This window comes from Meleagris gallopavo, chromosome 3 (assembly GCF_000146605.3).
Source record: "Meleagris gallopavo isolate NT-WF06-2002-E0010 breed Aviagen turkey brand Nicholas breeding stock chromosome 3, Turkey_5.1, whole genome shotgun sequence".
Taxonomy (NCBI): domain Eukaryota; kingdom Metazoa; phylum Chordata; class Aves; order Galliformes; family Phasianidae; genus Meleagris; species Meleagris gallopavo.
In genome coordinates this window covers 36639036-36649347 of record NC_015013.2, presented here as the reverse complement: position 1 = coordinate 36649347, position 10312 = coordinate 36639036, and positions in this window count along the sequence as shown.

Sequence of the window (10312 nt, the reverse complement as noted above, 5' to 3'; positions counted from 1 at the left end):
GCCCACAGCACGGGGTGGGGCTGGGTGGGCAGGCTTTGACAGCCTTTCCAACCCAAACCATTCTGTGATTCTATGATGATCCAGCTTGCCCCCTTGAAGACGTGTTTGTTTTCCGATTTACTTGAACTAAGCAAAAAACCCCCTGCAAACATTTTATTGCTGAGATGTAGACAGAGCAAGATGGTAAACATTCAGCAGTGCCTTAGCTGTTTCTTTACCTACTGTGAATAATCCTTCAGTGTTTAATGAGCTAATTTGAAAGAAAGCAACAAGGCAGTGGGGAAATACTTAATTCTCAGAGGAATATTTGCAAAAGTCCGTGGCTGTGAATCTCTGCCAGATAAGGTATGTAATTTCTTGGACTGAAAATAAAAGCAAAAGACTGAAAGCCAATCTCCACAGCAAGAACATGATGGCTAAACAAGCAGTAAACTTGCCCCATTGGGGTTACAAATGACTCTTACAGCCAGCTCTCTCCTTTGCAGTGACAAAAAAAGAGCTAAAACTTTATAACTTGATTTCAAATAACAACACTTTGTGATGAATAATATGTCACTGTAATAGAAGTAATTAAATAGTATTTCCAAGTTCAAGCCTGTATAAATTGCTTCATTATTAATGAAAAAATAAATGAGACAACCTATTAACTTTTGCAGAATGCATTGATCAGTTTTATTATACACAAATTACACAAGGTATGAATCCATAACATTTGTTTACCACTGGGACAGTGAAATTCCTCAGTGGTAACTCAGTGTTTTTTAATGTAATTCATTACCACCATGCCTCCCCTATTACGCTTAAGGAAGCAAAGAAAAACCCAGCTAACAGAAGCTGTTTGGATTCAATATGTAGCCACATGTTATCCCTGAAAGAGGAAATGTGGAGCCTGGTCTCCCTTTACCTCTGTGAGCACTGATGCAGACTGCAGCTGTGTGTATGCAGAGCTAATGGCAGAGGGCAGGACTCTCCTGATTCAGTATGTAGTGGCTTTGGAAAGACATAAATTCAGCAGTTATCTTTCCTGTGGCTGTTTACCTTCTTTATTCCTCCACGTGGCATGCATGGCATGCAATTGCAAGAGTGGCTGACTGCCACATGTTCCACAACTAGCTGTATGCTGTAATGCTTTGCAGGTAAATGTGGAATTGCCTGCTCATTCTGGAAGGTAACCAGACTAATAATTATGGATGTTACTAACTATGTCAGAGATGTATCTTTATTTATTTATTTATTTATTTATGGACAGTATTTCCTGAAGTTTTTGAACTCTGCTAGCAAAAGGTATTAACATGGATACACTTGCCAAAATGCACATAAAATAAACATGGTGCTGCTTTCTCCACCCGCCTGTGGTCACATATTTAGTGCTCCACTGGTTCCTGTATCTGGAAATAACAGACCCTGCTTGAGAAATCAACAGGCACACTAGAAAACCGAAATCTGTCATGGCTCTGTGATAACTGCATAGTTATGATGTGTTTGTACAAACCAAGCGCAGTTTCTGACTTGACCCAAGAGCTGCCTGCATCCAGCCAAGAGATAACAGGGCATCTGGCCTTTTGAGCTGCAGCCAAAGACAGCTGGGGTTTGTTTCGTGTTGTTAACTACAAGAGCACCCTATAATGTCATCAAGCTGATATCTGGCTTTGGCTTTAGTACGGTAGTTTCTGAGGGGAGAAAAATTTTTTAAAGGTAGAATGGCAAATGGTAAATTTGAAATTCCCTTCTGGTCTTTGTTGCTAATAACATTTCCAGACTGCATACAGGAAGAATAACATGTTGTGCTATTAGAGCTTTCCTACTGCTTTCACATTTCGAATGCCTTTCTTGCAGGAGTTTGACTAGCAAAGAAAAAACACAGGCAGGAATAAAAATAAAAAGGTTAGAGAGCAAATTAAGCAGTCCTGGCCTCTAAACATTTTAAAACAAAATTGTAGAGGGCTACAGCATGTGGCCAAGAGAAAGTGCTGCTATGCTAGAGCAGGGGCTGGCTGGTGGGAAAGCACCTATTAGGCTGCCTTGTTAATGAGAGCTGGGCATTAAAAAGGCTAGCACTAGCTGCCTGTTTTGTTCACATCTGCTGGCGTAGTTAGGCCAAATGATGCAGGTAGAGCAAGCCCAGTCCTTGACATCAGTCTCACACACTCACCACTCACCAGCAATCAGAATAAATGCTTGTGGAGCCGTCCAGAAGTCCCTTGGAGCACACGGCTCACGTAGCACTTCAGTGCCTGCAAAGTGCTCTCCTTGTCTTGTATCCTATACCAACAGCACCGCATGCATCCTGCAAGATTCACTCAGAAGCAATTGACTGCCATTTCCATAAGCAATTCTATAAGAATCATAGAATCACTGAATCACAGAATCACAGAACGGCTTGTGTTGGAAAGGCCCTCAAAGTCCACCCAGCCTCACCCCATGCTATGGGCAGGGCTGCCCCCCACCAGCTCAGCTCCAAGGGGCAGTTTCCCCCACACCTTTATGATCACATGGAAGAGAGCATCCAGAGGAGTTCAGTGGGGCTGAGAACGGCTATGTACAAAGCTTCTCGCAGCTCATCCCCTTCCTCACAGTCTGTTGATCCCTCTCTGGAAGGCTATATGCTTCACAGCAGGAGTGTGTTGGGACCAGCAGCACACGTGTCAGGAGGAGTCTGGAGGAGAATTTACTGGCATTACAGCAGCAGTAACGTTGTTTGCCCTCCAAAGATCTATCAAATTATCTCTTTATGAAAGACATTTGTTGTGATGTGTGGTGCGGGCACATCAGCTGAAGGACTGACCCATGGGATCAATTTGCTCTTTATTTTCATCTTAGTTGCACATTTTCTCCACATACTATTGTGATATTTTGAGTGCAGACTCTTCTAATAACTTCCTTTAATTTCAGTTTTCAGCAGTCTTATACTACATTTTCCAGGATAATTTGCACTGCAAAATCAGAAGAACGTGAGAACACAATTTTGATTCTCAGCCTATGAAATATTCCTGAGTTATTCTAGGGTAAAACTAAGGTGATTTCAATAGTTAAAAATTTGAGGTATAGAAGAGAAAAAACGGCAAGAAGAAAAGGTATGAAATTATGTTCAGTGAACTGCAAATCCATAAAAGTGAGGAGGTTAAAATAAACATGAGATTTTAAGTCATTTAAAGTCATTTAAAGATTTTACATCATTTAAAAGCCCGCTGCAGTTGTGAAACATCAGATAGCAGCTCTTTAACTAAACAAAGACTGGAGGTAGCAGATGAGTCCCTTCAAGCTGTTCTAAGAACACAGTGCCACTGAATGTGGGGCAGGGGATGCTGGTGTTCCCACACACACTGCAGCCTGCATTCCATCACTTGTTCTTCTGTCAGTTAAAGAACCTGGAGTGGTTGTGCCATGACTGACTGCAAACCATCCATACAGAAAAAGGATTGGTGTTCAGTTGGGTTAATTAGTTGTTCAAACTCATAAGATTATGCCATCATGTGGGAATGTCCATCCATGGCCAGGGCAGGGGGGGAGGTTGTCCAATTTGGCAGCAACATGGTTTTAGCTCTACTTAAATTGGCTGAAATGTGTCTTGTGCTCACACCTAGAACGTGACACACACACAAGACTGAAAAAAATGAAGTTCACAGTGAGGGTGGTTTTCATCCGCTAAGGAATATTATAACATTGTTCTCTGAAACACTTGAGTAATCTGCAACAGGGAAACATCTTTGCTGGGTCACTAACCATCAGCTCATCCTTCTTTTGAACTGCCACCTGGGAGAGTCACCTTTGTTACCAAGCTCAGACCCTCGCTCATTACACCAGAACAATGAAAACCACTGTGGAGAGAAAGGGACAGGCTTTTTGACTGGGGCAGACAACCAGCGGACCTCGATTTCTGTGTGATGATAGGAACAGACAGCGGTGTAAAACCCAAGCTTCTTGCATAGAAATGAATTTTATTTATTTGTTTATTCATTCAAAACATTGTGAAATATCTGTTCCTTATTCATCTTTGTGACCTTTTTTTAAACCGAGTGAATCTGTTCCTGGGATAACAGATGAATGAGGGCAAATTTCTTGCTTCCTCTTAGAGTTTTAAAGGCTGGCACATGCAAATTTAAAATTAGTCAACTACACATATGGAATCTAGTTGTCATTTTTCACACTGAAATGGTGATTGCAAAACCAGCGTCGGTTACAGGGTTACAATTCTTTGGTCCCAAACATGTTTTTTCTATTTATCAAAAATAAATGACAGTATGGAACAAGAAATACTGCACATGAAAAAAAGCCCTAATCCAATGTTGGTTTTGTTTTTGTTTTTTTTTGTTGTTGTTGTTGTTATTGTTTTTTTTTAATTAAAACAAATGCTTTGTGAAAATGAAGTCATTCTGACTTAATTTGGTACTTGTACTCAGTAGTACACTTTTATCAAGTCTAGGCCTCCTTTTGCAAGAACTAGAAGCAGACATTTAAGGCCTACAAGGAAAAATGAACAATGTAGGAAAGCTCAGGTGTAGAAGAGCATTGCACTGGTATCCGCAGAGACAAAAAAGGGAGATACTAATGAACGAGTGCTGCATTCTGTGCTTTTCCATATAGGATAGCATTTATATTGAATTGCAGTATATGAAACTTAAAGGAAGTAAGATTGGAACTATCATAATGTGGGGATGTCCAAGTGGAGAGTGTTGAACATTTGAAACAAATGGTCACCCCAAGATAGATCAGCATTTTTAAACTTGCTATCATAAGTTCAAAGAAAGCACTAGAGTTTCAGAGGCCCTAAGGGAAAAGAGGGATCTTCAGAAGATTGTTTCCCACCAACTACTACTTATTTTCTAATTTTTGAGTGTTGAAAAGAATCAGGCCTTTAGAGAGCATTTCTTTGACTCCATTAAAAAAAAAAAAAAGGAACTGGATGAAAAAAATAAATGGAAATAGATGATGACCCTGTAGCTACCTACAGCCCCAAACAGCACAACTAACACTTCTGGCACTTACCTCAGATTGAGTTTCTTGGCTCAGGTACATGCCAGGAGCAGCTATGTAAATTGGGCTCATGTGTGCTTTGGGCTAGCCCTGGACTATCCTGCCATTCTAGGAGAGAATCAGTCTCTGGAATTGTATGGCTTGTCTTCATCATTTATCAGCTGGGTAAGATTCAAGTTTGATGTCTGTGACAATTCACGCTTTCCTTCATTTGCTTCCAGAATTGTAAACACAAAGCAGCTGGGACTGAGGTTGCTTCAGCTCATTGACATAATCTACAGGGGGAGGCCCAGGAGAAGCTAACAAGTGCTACTGCACTAAGCAGCAGGGATTTCAGAGAATGAGCAGCAGCAGCCACAAGAGCTAAGTCACATTTCACTGGAGCATCCCAGTGAGTGACAGCAGCAGTGAGCTATGGAGATCATTGGATGCTCTCAGTCCCATGTCAGCCAGCAGAAATGCTCATACTAGAGTCAGTGAGCATAAGACTCATGAAAATCATGAGACTTTTACATCAGATCGATCTTTATTTGCTAATACACCAAAAGGTCAAGTTAGCTCGCCAAGGATATTTCCCTGTGATGTTACTGCATCTTCCAAAGCAAACACACAAATGTGGCACAACCAGCAGCAGTACTGCAGACACTGCTGACTGCATATGGCATCCTTCCCATGTAGTGTTCAGCATCAGCAGGGGCACTGATCATCTCAGCAGCTCAGTTGGATGGCTGGCAGCCCGCTGCTGCCTCTGTGAGCCAGCTGCTCTCACTATGACAAGAGATTTCATGCAGTTCATGTGTGCCTTAAAGCTACTGCTCCTTTTTTTTCCCTTACAGAATTGCACTAATTTGCAACAGGAATATGCAGTGTATGGGGCTACTGAATCACAGCCTGAACCTCTGATGAATCACCTGAGGTGAGCAATGAGTCAGCCACGGGAGCACAGGTGAAGGCAATTCACCTGTGCTGCAGGAAGGGCTTGAGCCTGGCTGCACCTCTCCTAGACCCATTTAAAAGCTGACTGCCAGTGGGGATGGATCTCTCTGGAGATCCACTCCACTGGAGTCTATTTTGCAAGCCTAGGATAGTGTGAGTGTCTTTCTCTTCTTACTCCAATATAATAATTACATCTGCCAAGCTCCTGGATATACTATGCCATCTGTATATCCATTGATTATACTCACAGGAACAAGAATATCCAAAGTCCAAGAATGGGTTTGAAAATTGTCATCATTTTGGCTGCTACCACACTGATGGTGTGGTTCCAAAGTTATCAGATAAGCAGTCTTCATGTTACTATTTCCCAAGAAATGCTCAACACTGCAGGGTAAAATGACAGCCTTTTTCCTTAACAGGTAATTTTGATCTAGGAACTGTAAATTGCTGCTGAAAATGGCATCTTCCTGGGCATTTTCAAACCTCTCATTGTGTATGTCACACATGGTTGTCTTGCACAGCCAATTGGATTTGCTTCTGCTGCCACAGAATCTTACCCAGACTACTTCTACTATCAAACTCAATTATCACTTTTTCACAGCTCAGCTGTTAGTAGTCCTTAGTCCCTACATTCAGCTAGAGAAGCTTGATTAAAATACCTTTGTTATCAAGCATGCATTAGCTAAGGCAGTTATCAGTATCACAAGGAGTATACAGGATTATGATGTGGTGCTTTGCTTATGCCTAAAGTCAGTAATATCCACAACAAGAATCTTAATTTGTTCTGCAGTGAGCTGACTAAATAGAGTCCTCCTATTTTACAATTTTGTTTTTCCTTTGATAAGTACAATAATTCTTTGTCTGTGCTAGCAGTGAAAACAAGGAAACTAAGAAGAGTATTTGGATTGTCTTGTGTGTTCCTGGACATTTTTACTTCTGGATGACAACAACCAATCACTGGCAGTTCTAGACATATGGGTACTTCAGAGCAGTACCTTCTGCAGAATATAAGCATAAATTACATGCCATATTTTACTGCTGTACCAGCTGATCAAGCAAAAATAGCCCGCTAGTCAGCTAGCAGGAGATTGACAGAGATGGAAGAAATCAACCACCAGTGAGGATCCTGGACCCTGTTGTGCTGCTTAAAAAAACATTTAAATTCCCCCTGCTTTCAGTTATATGTTTATACATTATAACTGATAATTTCCTGTAATTCTTATGGTTATACTCCTGTAACTGGCCAATAAAAACTCGGATGAGTTCTTTACTTGATTTGGATCTTCAGTGTTCAGCTCCGTAAAGCTACAGTGCCTCTGTTGAGCTTAAAGCGCTCTCTGGTTTCACATTCTTTTCTCTGGTGCTGCCTCCCACAGGTCAGCATTTAGACTTCCCAGATTTTTGCTATAGTAGCAAGACTCCATTATATTTTGACAAGAGACGACTAAGCTTAAGTATTCGGTTTTACCTCCCTTCATTGCTTACGAGCTTGAAGGATGCAGTGACAAGCATTCAAAGCTCAGGAACCCCTCAGAGAATGTATTTCTGCTTATCTATTATTATTCTGCTCCTATCTGTCTGCTGAAGCTTGTTGCTCCTGTACTGCTAAGTCAAATCAGGGCATGCTCTATCATATTTGAAGTGACAGTCTATATGCAATATGATCAATCTAATGGCACACTGGGAAAAATGACCTGAAGACACTAAGGGAGTGCACCAGGGCTGCTTTTACATACTGACTATGGAATTTGTTGTTGTGATTGTTTCATTCCCTCTCTGAATGGTACTCTTTGCATTCACTGCTGCCAAGGCAGGGGCTGCCATTTCCTTTCTCATTCAGCCTCAACGTTTAAAACAGTGCCCATAGGTACCATCCAGACTCCTACATGGCAGTGGTTGTCTTCTGCTTTTCCAATGACACAATTTTTGAATTCCATCTTTCCATGGCAATACCACACTTGCCATCACCTATTCAACTAGCCCTACTTCCAGTGGCTTCTATACAGCAATGTCATCTTGGTTTACTTCTCACTTGAAATATATTCTCACATATATTCATTTCTCTGTCTTCTGCATAGCAGTACTGTGGTTATGCAACAGATTCAAAGTTACCAATTTGACATGATGAAATAATTAATTTCTTGAGGAATGGCAAACTATGGAGATCCATTTTAGAGCATCTGTGATGCTTTTGTAATAAACTGACTTTCTTACAAGTATTTTTCCAGAATCTTTCCAGAATCTCATGCTTTTTAATGCCATTGTGATGTTTCCCGGCTTCATAGATACTCAAAGAAAATGGAACTACATTATTCAGACCAGAATAGTTTGACAGTTAAAATACTGATTAAGACAGCCTAAATTCAACTTAAAAAATAATAATAAAATAAAAATTAAAAAAATTGGTCTCTTTGAATGAATCATTTGCACTCTGGAAGAATTTTTGGCTAAGACACATTCAAAATCATTGCTTCATAGCAGATACTTGAGGCATGAAAATTGCTTTGGAATGACAGATATCTTCCAGAACAGAGAAAGAAACAAAAATAAGTGTATGATTTTAAGCATTTATTGTTCACTGATAAAGGGCAAGCTGCATTTTTTCCCTAATATAAGGTGTCTACTTTAACCCTGCAACAAGCAAGTTTGCTGGTTTGTTATGAAGAAGCTGAGGCATAGGTGGATACAACTTGACAGTTCTCGGGCTTTTTCCTCTTGCTAATGGACAATAATGGCCACTGAAGTGCAGTAAGAGTTCTCTGAAAGGCCTGTCTCACACAGGTGATGCTGAAAAGTGCTCAAGGGCTGAGGAATCATGCTATAAAAATATAAGCTGCCTACTGGCTATTCAGAGATGTGAGCTATTTGATCAACTCAAATATGGCTAATGCATTTTTAGTATGCCTTGCCTATTTTCTTATTCTCACGCTTTATTTTCAATGCTTCATCTAATAATCTGTTATTATACCTACAGAGAGCATAGCATTGTGTTTGGTCTCCAGGGAGCATGTAGGCCTTCCAGCATTCCTGACGGTATGAGTATATCCTGCCAGTAGACTTGTGGATGATGAATAGAACTGTAGGATATGTTCAATGCTTGGCTGTAGTGAGATCAATACAGGACGCAGCTCATTGCAATGGTAATAGACAGCCAGGCATTCAACTATGCCACGAGGGAAAGGAACTAGAGACTTCATTATTTCTTATGTAGTGGGTTTGATATGACAGTATCTATTTTCCAAGTGGGACTCCCACTTTGCTGTGCCCCCTATCAGAATGTCTGGAGCAATCTCCTACAAAGAGGAACCCCCTTGCCCTGCTTCGGCTCCACTACCCTTTCTCTTACAACTGACAGTCCATTAATGCCATTGCTACAGATTAATTTATTGGCAAAATTGCTTCAAAATTCTGCCTTTCTTTTGATGCAAATTCTAACCATGCTTCAGAGCCCTTTACAACTTTACTTATAGGGGAATTATAGCAGTGGCAGTTTGTTTTAACTCTATGGTTATGACATTACATTAAGAGATTTTTACCACCCTTATAGCCCATCTTTGTGGAAAATGGATAACAGCCACCTGCTCTTAGCAGAACAGCCATTCCTCTATCCTGATAAAACACTCCATTTTTAATCCATTGACTCCCCAATTCAATTACCAGTGTACAGACTTAATTTTTATGTAAAGAAACAAAATATAGCTTTTATCAGGGCAAAAGAGCACTTACAATGTCAGGATCACAGTGTCATTAGATGTTAACTTTGAATGCACCTTAAATATCTTTGTATAAGAACTCTTGGTGTTGAAAGAGATTAATTGCCTGGTCTGCCTGCATTTATATTATATAAATCTAATATAAGTACCCAGCAGTGAAATGCTGTTATTGCATTGTTAACAGGAATCACATAATTTTATATATATATATATTCTGCATTTTAGTAACTGATAGGTGACAACTTTAGAAAGCAGAGGAACCAGAGCATCTGTATGTTAATATACAAACCTGTTCCCATGCCTGTCTGAATGCACAAGTGTAATCAGTCCCTAAGCAGCAGGAAGGCTGAAGCACTGTTAGTCAACATGCTGCTGGCTGTTGTTGTTATGGCATGATTAAACATGTTATTCAGGATGGAAGATGAATTACTATAGCAGCAGGAAGTTAATGTCCACTTGTATTGTGGAGCCTTTTAAATATCTAGAAAATAAATTCAAAATACTTGTACATATTAACCCTCATCTATTCTGAACAATCTATTTTAAAATAAATGCTAGGAATAACAGTCCATCCTTTAAATCCATATCTTTCCAATTTTGAACTAAAAATATGATGAGGTACCATATCAAAAACTCTGCAGAAGTCCAGGTAGTTGACATCAGTTTGTCTTCCTTTGTCTACTGATGCC